At 43.8% G+C, this 11,413-nt stretch overlaps 1 non-coding gene across 1 annotated transcript; it reads left to right on the top strand.

Moving 5' to 3' along the window:
- The first annotated feature begins 2,969 nt into the window (after positions 1 to 2,969).
- On the top strand, positions 2,970 to 3,042 carry TRNAG-CCC. Its single transcript has one exon. It is a non-coding gene; the product is annotated as a tRNA-Gly (tRNA).
- The last annotated feature ends 8,371 nt before the right edge of the window (positions 3,043 to 11,413 follow it).

Genomic DNA, 11,413 nt, shown 5'->3' with positions numbered 1-11,413 from the left:
TCCGTCTAGTCAAGGCTATGGTTTTTCCAGTGGTCATGTATGGATGTGAGAGTTGGACTGTGAAGAAAGCTGAGCGCCGAAGAATTGATGCTTTTGAACTGTGGTGTTGGACAAGACTCTTGAGAGTCCCTTGGACTGCAAGGAGATCCAACCAGTCCATTCTGAAGGAGATCAGCCCTGGGATTTCTTTGGAAGGAATGATGGTAAAGCTGAAACTCCAGTACTTTGGCCACCTCATGCGAAGAGTTGACTCATTGGAAAAGACTCTGATGCTGGGAGGGATTGGGGGCCGGAGAAGAAGGGGACGAGGATGAGATGGCTGGATGGCATCACTGACTCGATGGACGTGAGTCTGAGTGAACTCCGGGAGTTGGTGATGGACAGGGAGGCCTGGCGTGCTGTGATTCATGGGGTTGCAAAGAGTCAGACATGACTGAGTGACTGAACTGAACTGAACTGAACCTTGGTCAAATTGCTTAACCTCTTTAAGCAATTTATTATATACTAAAGTATATGTATGAATGTATACTATATATATATAATATATATACACACACGCACGATAGTGCCAAATACTAAATATATATATATGTTTATATACGTGTGTAAAGACATATTATATACAATATACACACAACCTCATGGAGTTTTTGGTCTAGCCCTTAAAAGGAAATATTAACATGTTCTAATTTAAAACCTGAATGGTAGATACTGGGTATTCATTTTTTATTTGTCTTTAATTATAAATATATGGCATATACTCTTTTGAATGTATTATTTATTTCACAATAAAAATGGTAATACAAGCCCAAATGAAGTTAATCACTAAAATGTGTCATCTCATTATGACAGCTCATCCATGTCATTATCTTGCTCATCCATGTCACTGTCTTGAAAAGTTGGGTCCTGACCCACTGGGAACCTGGCTGAGAACTTGGCTCTGTTGATATGTCAGCTAGATGCTTGATGAAAGTGTTAGTCACTCAGTCATGTCTAACCCTTGGTGACCCCATGGACTGTAGCCTGACAGGCTCCTCTATCCATGGAATTTTTCAGACAAGAATACAGGAGCTGGGTGCCATGCCCTCCTCCAGGGGATCTTCCCGACCAAGGGATCAAACCCAAGTCTCCTGCATTGCAGGCAGATTCTTTACCATCTGAGACACTAGGGAAGCACCAGATGCTTGATGAAGAACACCTAATTCTCTTTGAAGCTTGTGGGTGCAAACTTGAGGAGACATGAGAGAACCCCATTCAACGAAGAGGAACTTTGTTTATGCTTTGTGGGGACCTGAGTCAGAAATTCTACCACTGCCACCACCAGATGCAATTGAAATATAAACCAACAGGCAGGCTCAGAAACGGGGCAGGAGGAGAGGAACAGTGTGACTCAGGAAAGCATAGTCCTTTCCCTCCTTTCACTGAACCACTCCTCAGTGGCAAGTCTTTCTAACAACTGGAATAAGTCCTTCCTTTTCCTTTCTAGGATCCACTAAATGTCTCAGCCACCTCCCCCCTTTTCAGGCAATGTCTTGTTTTCAGGCAATGTCTTGTTTTCAGACCACTATGGCCAGGCTACTGGTGGACAGCAAGCACTTGAACCTGATCGTTAAGATTGTGGGTCCTTCTCTAGGCCTCAGGCTCTTTCCTAAGCCAGCAAGATGGGTCAGGTGACCTCTCAAGCCTCTGATAATTCTAATACCTCATGGTTTAGGCCATAGTAGATTATTCTACGGAGAAGGCAATGGTACCCTACTCCAGTACTCTTGCCTGGAAAATCCCATGGATGGAGGAGCCTGGTAGGCTGCAGTCCATGGGGTCACAAAGAGTCGGACACGACTGAGCAACTTCACTTTCACTTTTCACTTTCATGCATTGGAGAAGGAAATGGCAACCCACTACAGTGTTCTTGCCTGAAGGATCCCAGGGACAGGGGAGCCTGGTGGGCTGCCGTCTGTGGGGTCGCACAGAGTCAGACACGACTGAAGCGATGCAGCAGCAGCAGCAGCAGCAACAGATTATTCTAGTGATGTGTCAGGCCAATTAAGGGGATGATGAATTGACACTTTCAAATCACATCACTTCCTTGATTTCTTATGCTTTTCCTGCTTTGTTTCTTATAGTTTTATGTAGGAAATAAATAGGGGACATAGTACATTGCATTTGGCCAAGTAAATACAGAAAAAAGTGGGAGGTGGGTGGTGCTTCCCAGGTGGCACTGATGGTAAAGAATCCGCCTGCAATGCAGGAGACCCATATTTGATCCCTGAGTCAGGAAGATCCCCTGGAGAAAGGCATGACAACCCACTCTAATATTCTTGCCTGGAGAATCCCATGGACAGAGGAGCCTGATGGGCTATGGTCCATGGGGTCGCAATGAGTTGGACATGCATCTGAAAATAGCTAACACTTAAGTAATGTGCCAGTAATAAAAATAGCTAACACTTAAGTAATGTGCCAGGGCACCACTCTAAATGCTTTAAAACATACTGATTCGACTGAGGAATATACTACTGTTATCATTATCCCCAGTTTACACAGGGGTAAACTGAGGTTCAGAGCAATTAAGTGGTTTGTCCAAGGTCATACAGCCTGTACATGTCAGAGCCAGGATTATGAACCCAGCTTGGCTCTGGAATCTGTACTTTCATCACTGTGCTGTATTGCTTTTGAATTGTGTTATCCAAACTGTTCCTGATAGAGCAGCCTTTCTTCAAGGAGGTAAAGCTAGGAGAGCCCATTTTATCAAACTGGGAAACTACTCAGAATCCAGAAGCTTGAAGTCTCTGTTTAGAAATGTTGCTGTCTCAGATTCTAGAAACAATTCTCTGCTTTGGCCTGAAAAGCTATCCAAAAGATGTGCCTTCACATTTCCTTAACCATCACTTCTTCACAGATCAGCAGTGGGATGGTTTTAAACACAGGGCAAATCAAGCTGGTGGAGAACCTAGTTAAGAGAGGCACGGACTTCCCTGGGGGTCCAGTGGTTAGGACTCTGCACTCCCAATGCAGGGGGCCTGGGTTCAATCCCTGGTCAGGGAACTAGATCCCGCATGCTGCAACTAAGACCTGGCACAGCCAGATTTAAAAGAGAGAGAGAGGAAAGCAGAATGTCAGTCATTCAGCTTCTAGCCCAGGAAGCTGTGCACCTGCAGGGAGGTGCTTCACCTCTCTGGACCTCAGATGTCTCACTCAGAAGGTAAAGAAGTGAAAACAGATGACTTCCAAGGTCCCTCGCCTCCCTGAAAGAGATTCTTCCCTCAGCTACACCAGTTGTTGGCAATGAAGTGATAAGGCAAATGACAAGCAAGTTTTGACGGTGCTCTGAAAGCAGACACCAGACATGTAAATTCAGATCCCAGGAATGTGAGAGAAAGCTCTGGCATGGCCTTCCTATTTCAACAAACAACTAATCAATGCAGAAACAGCCAGGTCGTTAAAAACCATTTTAATTTTCATTTTCAGACTTTGTTTATAATGGACCCATCCTTCAAATGATCTATTTTTTTCCCGCAGTTCATCCCAGACCCAGGAAACAGAGATAAGGAGGGACCGTTCCCCCTCCACAATCTTTCTTCACATTTCACTTTTCACATTTGGTGATACAAATAAAACCTTTAAAATACTCAACACAAAATGTTTGAGACTTCCAAAGTTTGTGAATCATAACATATCATCGATCTGTTCAAAACTTGACAAATAGACGATAAGTTCCCTCGTTATACCTCAACATCTGATGAAGACGCACTCAATAAATATTTGTTGATTAGTAACAAATGTGTTGATGGAAAGTTCTAATCATTACCAGCGAAGAATCAGGCTCACGTATGTGCTGATTAAACCTCTGATCGCTTCTTCTGGGTTCATCACAAACTCCATTCATCCTCCAACAAGGAAGTGAGACTCCCTTAACTTTTAGCTCAGATTTTACCAGAGCATGTGATGCTCAGACTGCCTTCCCACGTGTTTCACTGAGGAACAGGTAAGAAGGACCCGGCACGCAGACACCAATCCCTAAATCCTTAAGACTTGATGAGGGTTTGGTGGATTATCCCCCAGCCCTCTTACCCACTTAGTTTTGTAACCGCCAAGAGGTCAGAGCCAAAAGGGTTGAAAAGCAAACGAAAGTGCCCGGGGGGAGGAGAGGAAGGGCAGGATCATTAGCGAATTTAGGAAGTCACAGTACAGTGGCCAAAGCTGACGTCTCTGAAAAACCCAGTGTTCTTGCTTTGAGGGACACTGAATCTCAATGATACCGCCACCTGGCTTGGAAAAGCCTGCCTTGTGCAAGCCAGGAGACGAGAATCCATTATCTTAGTCTGTGTCTTTGTAATCATGACACTGGGCAGAGTAGCCCAAGGGTCTTTTCTGCATGACTGACAAACATTCAAATCAGGCTTGAACCGTGAGTGAACTTGAGAGTGAGGTCTGATGGGATCTATGTTCAATTCAAGAGGAAGATTATTGGTTAGGCTAAAGAAGATCTTTGCTTTAAAATCATCATTTTCACTACCTGAAGGTAGTAAGTGACCCTGGACCCATGTTAGGATCTAGGGAAGATGATCTTTGGGAAAATTCCCTTTGGGAATTTAAGCACATCTCAATTACTCAAAGCAACTGTTAGCCTTACAAAGAAGGCGGGGTTCCTCACTTGAGACCTAGCCTAGGTTAGGAGGGTCGAACCCTGAATTTTAGTTCTGGTGAGTAGAGAAAGCACACGGCCATTGGCTAAGCTTTCATCCGCAGCTGAGCATTCTTCTCTTAGAAATAATCACAATAACTGTCATAATTCCATCTATAATTGTATCAGTGTATCTATGTATATATAAATATATGTATAGGTGTATCTTCTCAACTTCTAAAACAACTTCCCAAACAGCATCTCATTTGTATCAACCCATTCCACCTCTCTTTATTTAAACATGGCATTCTGTTTTCTTTTTCTTTGTGTTCAGCCAGTTCTGAAATCCTACTCAGCTTTCTATTGTGGAGCAGTCCATGGCCTCCTCTAACCCACCTGGCTTAAGAGAACAAAGGATTAAGAACAGTTCTGTCCTGAGGAACTTTCTGCAAAGATGGAAATATTATGTTACCTACACGGTCTGATAGAGTAACTGATACCACCATATAGCTACTGAATACTTAAAATGAGACTAATGTGACTCAGGAACAAAATATTAAATTTTACTTCATTTTAGCTAATTTGAATGAAAATAGCTACACAGGACTAGTGATGCCTGGATGGGACAGTGCAATTCTGAGGACTTTTCACAGCACGGAAAAGAAAAGATCAAACTGTCAGTCATCATTCCTGACTGTCGACCATCGTGCTACTGAATTCCACACATGGAAGTGAAAAGATTTTTTTTCACACTTTAAATCAAACTTGTGTAGTCCACATGGCTTAATAGCTGGGGTTGTATGCTTTTTCCTCAAATGCAAATATGGCTCAACACAAAGTGCGGCAGTAGCAACTTTATTCTTTGGCAGGGTCCAGGGACCTTCACATCCCTGCTGGGAGGGCCCCATGCTCTCAGGCTTATGAATTCTACACCCTGCACCCACACAGCTCAAGACTTCTAAAGAGCGCCCTTTGTCTCCTTGGCTTGTGTGTCAAGGAGGCAAAGGGTTCTGCTGCACGGCAATTAATCAAATGGTCCACTCTACCTTTGATCTGGGAGAAAATAGTCAAGATAACATTCAGGAGGAGAAAGTGAGAGACAGAGACACGGAGGGGAGGGAGAGGAGAAACTGTGCCAGAAAGAGAAGAGGAAAAGGTAAGGTGGAAAGAGAGATAGATGACAGGAAGGAAGGGCATGGGTATTTCAAAGAGTCCAGCCTTCATTCTCTGATCCGTCTTCTCTTAAAAACCAGGATGTCTCACGCTACCATGGCAAGTCCGTTTCCTACTACTGGTCAAATTCAAGCCCCCAGCTATCTTAACTCAGAAGAAAGGCCTCATAAAGGCTTATTGGAAATAATAGGTTTGGACATACCTATTAACTTCCTACTCCAACACCCGTACGTCTAGTTTTCACTCAGGTCAACAACGGGTGTACTTAAAGGTGGCACTCAGAAACGTCCTGACTAGGAGAGAGCACTCCTCGGAAAATATGGTAAGCCTGCTGGTCTCTGAGAGCTCCTGGAGACATTTAAACTTTCTTTATCCTGACTGAAAAACCAGAAATCCATGATTAACTGCAGAGAAGGCAGGAACTAGTAATCATTTATGATTATAGTAGCAAAACTTTTCTCAAGGTCTTGCAGGGTTTACCTTTAAATGAACTTCTTTACACAATGGTTGGGTGGAGGGTAGCCCTAAAAAAGAGAGAATTGAAAAAGAAATGGTGTTATTTTGTTCAACTGAAGAGGAATGAAGTATTCAAAAACAAGGATTATATGGGCATTTGTTTTGCTTTCCTGAAAAAAAAAAAAAAAGAGCTATAATATGTGTTCCTTTTGTACATCTTAAAAACATGTTAGGGACACACTGAGCTGATAGATATGAAAAATTATGAATATTCCACTCAATAATTAAGCATGTCTTCTTTTTGTTGGCCTTTTTCGTGACAGCATTTCCTGCACAATCCATTTTAATCCAATTCTTTGATATTTTAAAAAAATGGAGATTCCTCTAATTGATTCACAGAGAAACTTTATTTATCCAGAGGAACTGAGAAAAGTTAGGCTTGGAGATATGAGCTGTTTTTTTTTTATGAGGTTACTGAGTTGGCCTTACAGGGGAAATGACTTAGAGATGCAGCAAATTGATCTGCAGGTTTCTAGAGAACAAACGTGATGATTTCACTAGATGGCATAAACATACAGACCCAAACACACTTACCCTCTCGACAGTTGTGAGGTCAGCTCGATTTGGGGCCAGACTAATGTTATAAATGTTCTAAATGAGGATCCCAAGCATTGTGGGTTCTGTAAAACACGTCCAGTTTTCCCAGACCAGACATTGGAGTCTAGTTATATCTGTCACAGATGAATGAGTTTGTTCTTGGCCTGGCCTATCCAACTCAAACCCCGTAGGAACCTCTTTGAAAACCACAGAACATCATTCCATGCTTGATTTTGCACTAAGATCTTTCAATGGATTGAAACATACAGCACATAAGAGCAGGTGTTCCCAGCTCATGGCCCAGCTCCACGCCTGAGGAGGCCGCAGAGGGCATGTTATTCTCATTAACAATGCACCATCTCCACATCTCTTCCTGAAACAGGCTCTCCTTGTTTCATACAGGAGAATAAGGACCGAGGCGGGCAATGTCTTGACCACTCCATCTCCCAGAAGAATGCTTAAGTCAAGTTAAGTTAAGTCACTCGCTCAGTCGTGTCCGACTCTTTGCAATCCCGTGGACTGTAGCCCACCAGGCTCCTCCGTCCATGGGATTCTCCAGGCAAGAATACTGGAGTGGGTTGCCATTTCCTTCTCCAGGGGATCTTCCCGACCCAGGGATCGAACCCAGGTCTCCCGCATTGCAGGCAGATGCTTTAATTAATACATGACTGCTTACTAGAAACTTTCAGAAAGCCCCCAAAATGTCTTGAGGGCAAATCTTAGCCTTAGCCCTGATCTATTCATACCTGCACTGATCCAAACGTGTGGGAAAATCTAATGGGTATTTCCAGTGACCCTGGATTACCAAACGGAATTTTAGATATCATGGTGTATGATGAATGGCTGGGATGGTAGGGAAGATTTCCAAATTCAGAGGGCTCAGGGACTCATTCTACTCCTCTAATTTACAAATGAAGTGCAAATTTTGGTCCACTGGTAACTTATACAAGCTGACAAAATAACATCACTTTCCAAACATTAGCTGCTGCATCCGCTTTGGACAGTTGCTAATCTAAAGTGCTAAGTAACAATGAAACGTTGCAAAATCACAAAGACTCACGCTGTCCATTTGCCTGGGATGTCACGTACAGCACTGAGAAAGAATGCCTCCTGTCACCGGTCCACCCACAGCCTTCACCGCAGACTTGGGGGTGGGGTGACTTTGCAGGCATGGAGCCCTGTACCCAGCTCACTCACGCCACAAGTCTTTCTTCACATCAGCCTGGCTAGCTGACTCCAGGCCTCCAAAAATGGGAGGAAAAAAAGTATCACTTTAATCAAAAGAATTCATAGTGCTGCTTCCAGATACTTTATTCTCTTTGTTCTTCAGTTGCTGTAACAGGAAAAAAAAAGGGGGGGTGCTGCTCCACGAAGTATGAGAGAAAATGACAAGACCACATGAGGGCAAGAAATTAGCAGGTGTGAGAGTCTTTGTGATGAAAACAATTTGTTCTAGAAAAATAATAACACTTATCAAATGCATACTATGTGCCAAGCACTGGACATACATTATTTCATTTACTTCAAATACATATTGCCCCGAGATATAGGCATTTGATCTCCCTTTTATAGTTGAGGAAAGCCAACTTTTTGTTCAAAGTCACGAAGAAATTGACTGAGAAAGGCAGGGTTTGCATCTAGGTAATCTGACTCCCAGGCCTGGCTCTTAACCACTCTGCTGTAACAGCCAGACAGTGCCCCATGAGGGCTCCTTTTAACCCAGCTGACATCTTCTGAGCAAGAGAAAATCTCTTCTATGTCATATTTCACAATTACCCACCGTTACATTTTATGAGGTCAGTCCTCCAAGAGGCTTTCTCCTGGCTCTCTCCCTAGGGACCAACTCAGGGGGAGTCACGTGGATGAGAAATCAGACATCACCTGCATGGCTGCAAAATAAAAAGTCCTGCACGTGGCAATGAAGATCGAAGATCCTGCATGCTGCAACTAACGCCCGGTGCCGCCAAACAAATAAGTAAATATTTTTTTAAAAATCAGACATCAGTCACAGGTGACTGGCACAGGTTCACAGGGGCCAAGTTAGGCCAGATGAAGTTCAACACATTTTCTGTTTAATTAAGGTTATTAGTCTGCTCAATCAGGGAACATGGGGTATCTGATTTTCAGCTAGATATTTGGCCAAATCTCTCAGGATATTTTGGTAGACAGGATGGAAGTGTGGTGATTAGAGTTGTGGGAAACTGTCTTCCCTAAAGAAAATCAATTAATGGATTGGTGTCAGTCTCAGACACCACTGACCAACATTTTTACAACCACCCAGACACTCGCCAATCCCACAGCTGCTTCCACTGCCCTTCTCCTGGTACCTGTCTCTGCTAGACCCATCTACGTGTACCCTCCACCCACACCCCAAGCTTTATTTTCTTTCGTCTTTGGTCTTTGACTCATGTGATTTGAACACTTTTTTTTTTTTTAATATTTTTAAAAATTGTATTGGAGTATAGTTGATTTCTTGCCTGGAAAATCCCATGGACGGAGGAGCCTGGTAGGCTCCAGTCCATGGGGTCACTAAGAGTCGGGCACGACTGAGCGACTTCACTTTCACTTTTCACTTTCATGCACTGGAGAAGGAAATGGCAACCCACTCCAGTATTCTTGCTTGGAGAATCCCAGGGACAGAGGAGCCTAGTGGGCTGCCGTCTATGGGGTCGCACAGAGTCGGACACGACTGAAGTGACTTAGCAGCAGCAGCAGCACCATAGTTGATTTACAGTATATGTTTGTTAGTTTCGTTGACAGGCAGGTTCTTTACCACTAGCACCACATGGGCAGCCCCATAAAGTCATGTGGCTGTAAAAAAACAAACTATGTGAGGACACATGATTTTAACAGCACGTGTAAAAAAAAAACATGGGATTTTTAAATGACTATGAGTTGAATGTGACTGGGCCACCCAAAAAGATATGTATTTTCAGCCCTTATGCTTGTGTGGTTGCTAAGTCGCTTCAGTCATGTCTGACTCTTTGCAACCCCATGGACTGTAGCCCACCAGGCTCCTCTGTCCATGGGATTCTCCAGGCAAGAACAATGGAGTGGGTTGCCATGCCCTCCTCCAGGGGACCTTCCTGACCCAGGGACCAAACTCACATCTCTTGTCTCTCCTGCACTGACAGGCGGGTTCTTTACCACTAGTGCCACTTGGGAAGCCCACAGTCCTTGTAGTTAGGAGAAAAATGTCTAGAAATCATGAGTTCTGAGTTGGTCAAACCACACTGAGTACTATGACTATTTCAGGTGTCATTTTTTAATACAAAAAAAAAAAAAAAGACCAAACAGACTTCACTTAGAAGAAAAGAATCAGAATGAAGAAAATTGAAAGTCAAATTACACAAAGAATGGCAAAGTACCTTGGGTTGTTCAGGCCAAACAAGAACAGTTTAGATAGAGAGCATGATTGTTGTCATGTGGAAGGCAAATTGGACTTGTTCTGAATCTCTCTTGAAAATAGGATCAGGGACTTCCTTGGTGGTCCGTGGCTAAGACTCCATGCTCCCAATGAAGGGGGGGCCAGAGTTCGATCCCTGGTCAGGGAACTAGACCCCACATGCCACAACAAAGAGTTTGTAGGTCCCAACGAAAAGATCCCTGTGCCACAACTAAGACCCAGCACAGCCAAATAAATAAATTAAAAAAATAAGTAGTTTCAAGAATAGAGAGGGCACTGGCAACCCACTCCAGTACTCTTGCCTGGAAAATCCCATGGACGGAGGAGTCTGGTAGGCTGCAGTCCATGGGGTCGCTAAGAGTCAGACGCAACTAAGCAACTTCACTTTCCCTTTTCCCTTTCATGCATTGGAGAAGGAAATAGCAACCCACTCCAGTATTTTTGCCTGGAGGATCCCAGGGACGGGGGAGCCTTGTGGGTTGCCGTCTATGGGGTCGCACAGAGTCAGACACGACTGAACCGACTTAGCAGCAGCAGTTTCAAGAAGGAGGAGCACATGTATACCTATGGCTGATTCATGTTGATGTATAGCAGAAACCAACATAATATTGTAAAGCAATTATCTTTCAATTAAAAAATAACAAATATTGAAAAGAAAGAAAGTAAGAGTAGCCTCGGCAATAGAAGCTTAAGGCGGGGAGGAGAGATTTCCAGCTCAAAAGGAAAGCAATTATAATGGGAAATAAGCTGTTAGAAAGTGGACAGAGAGAGGGGCTCAGGGTGGTTGGGGACATATTTATCCCTCAGTGAGTCAGTTCAGTTGCTCAGTCATGTCCCACTCTTTGTGACCCCATGAATCACAGCATGCCAGGTCTCCCTGTCCATCACCAACTCCCAGAGTTCACTCAGACTCACTCCATTGAGTCAGTGATGCCATCCAGCCATCTCATCCTCTGTCATCCCCTTCTCCTCCTGCCCCCAATCCCTCCCAGCATCACAGTCTTTTCCAATGAGTCAACTCTTCGAATGAGGTGGCCAAAGTACTGGAGTTTCAGCTTTAGCATCATTCCCTCCAAAGAAATCCCAGGACTGATCTCCTTCAGAATGGACTGGTTGGATCTCCTTGCAGTCCAAGGGACTCTCAAGAGTCTGTCTCCTCC

Source organism: Bison bison, unplaced genomic scaffold (assembly GCF_000754665.1).
Source record: "Bison bison bison isolate TAMUID 2011002044 unplaced genomic scaffold, Bison_UMD1.0 scf7180017864380, whole genome shotgun sequence".
Lineage (NCBI taxonomy): Eukaryota > Metazoa > Chordata > Mammalia > Artiodactyla > Bovidae > Bison > Bison bison.
Note: the sequence above shows the minus strand (reverse complement) of the source record. Positions and strands in the feature narration are given on the sequence as shown.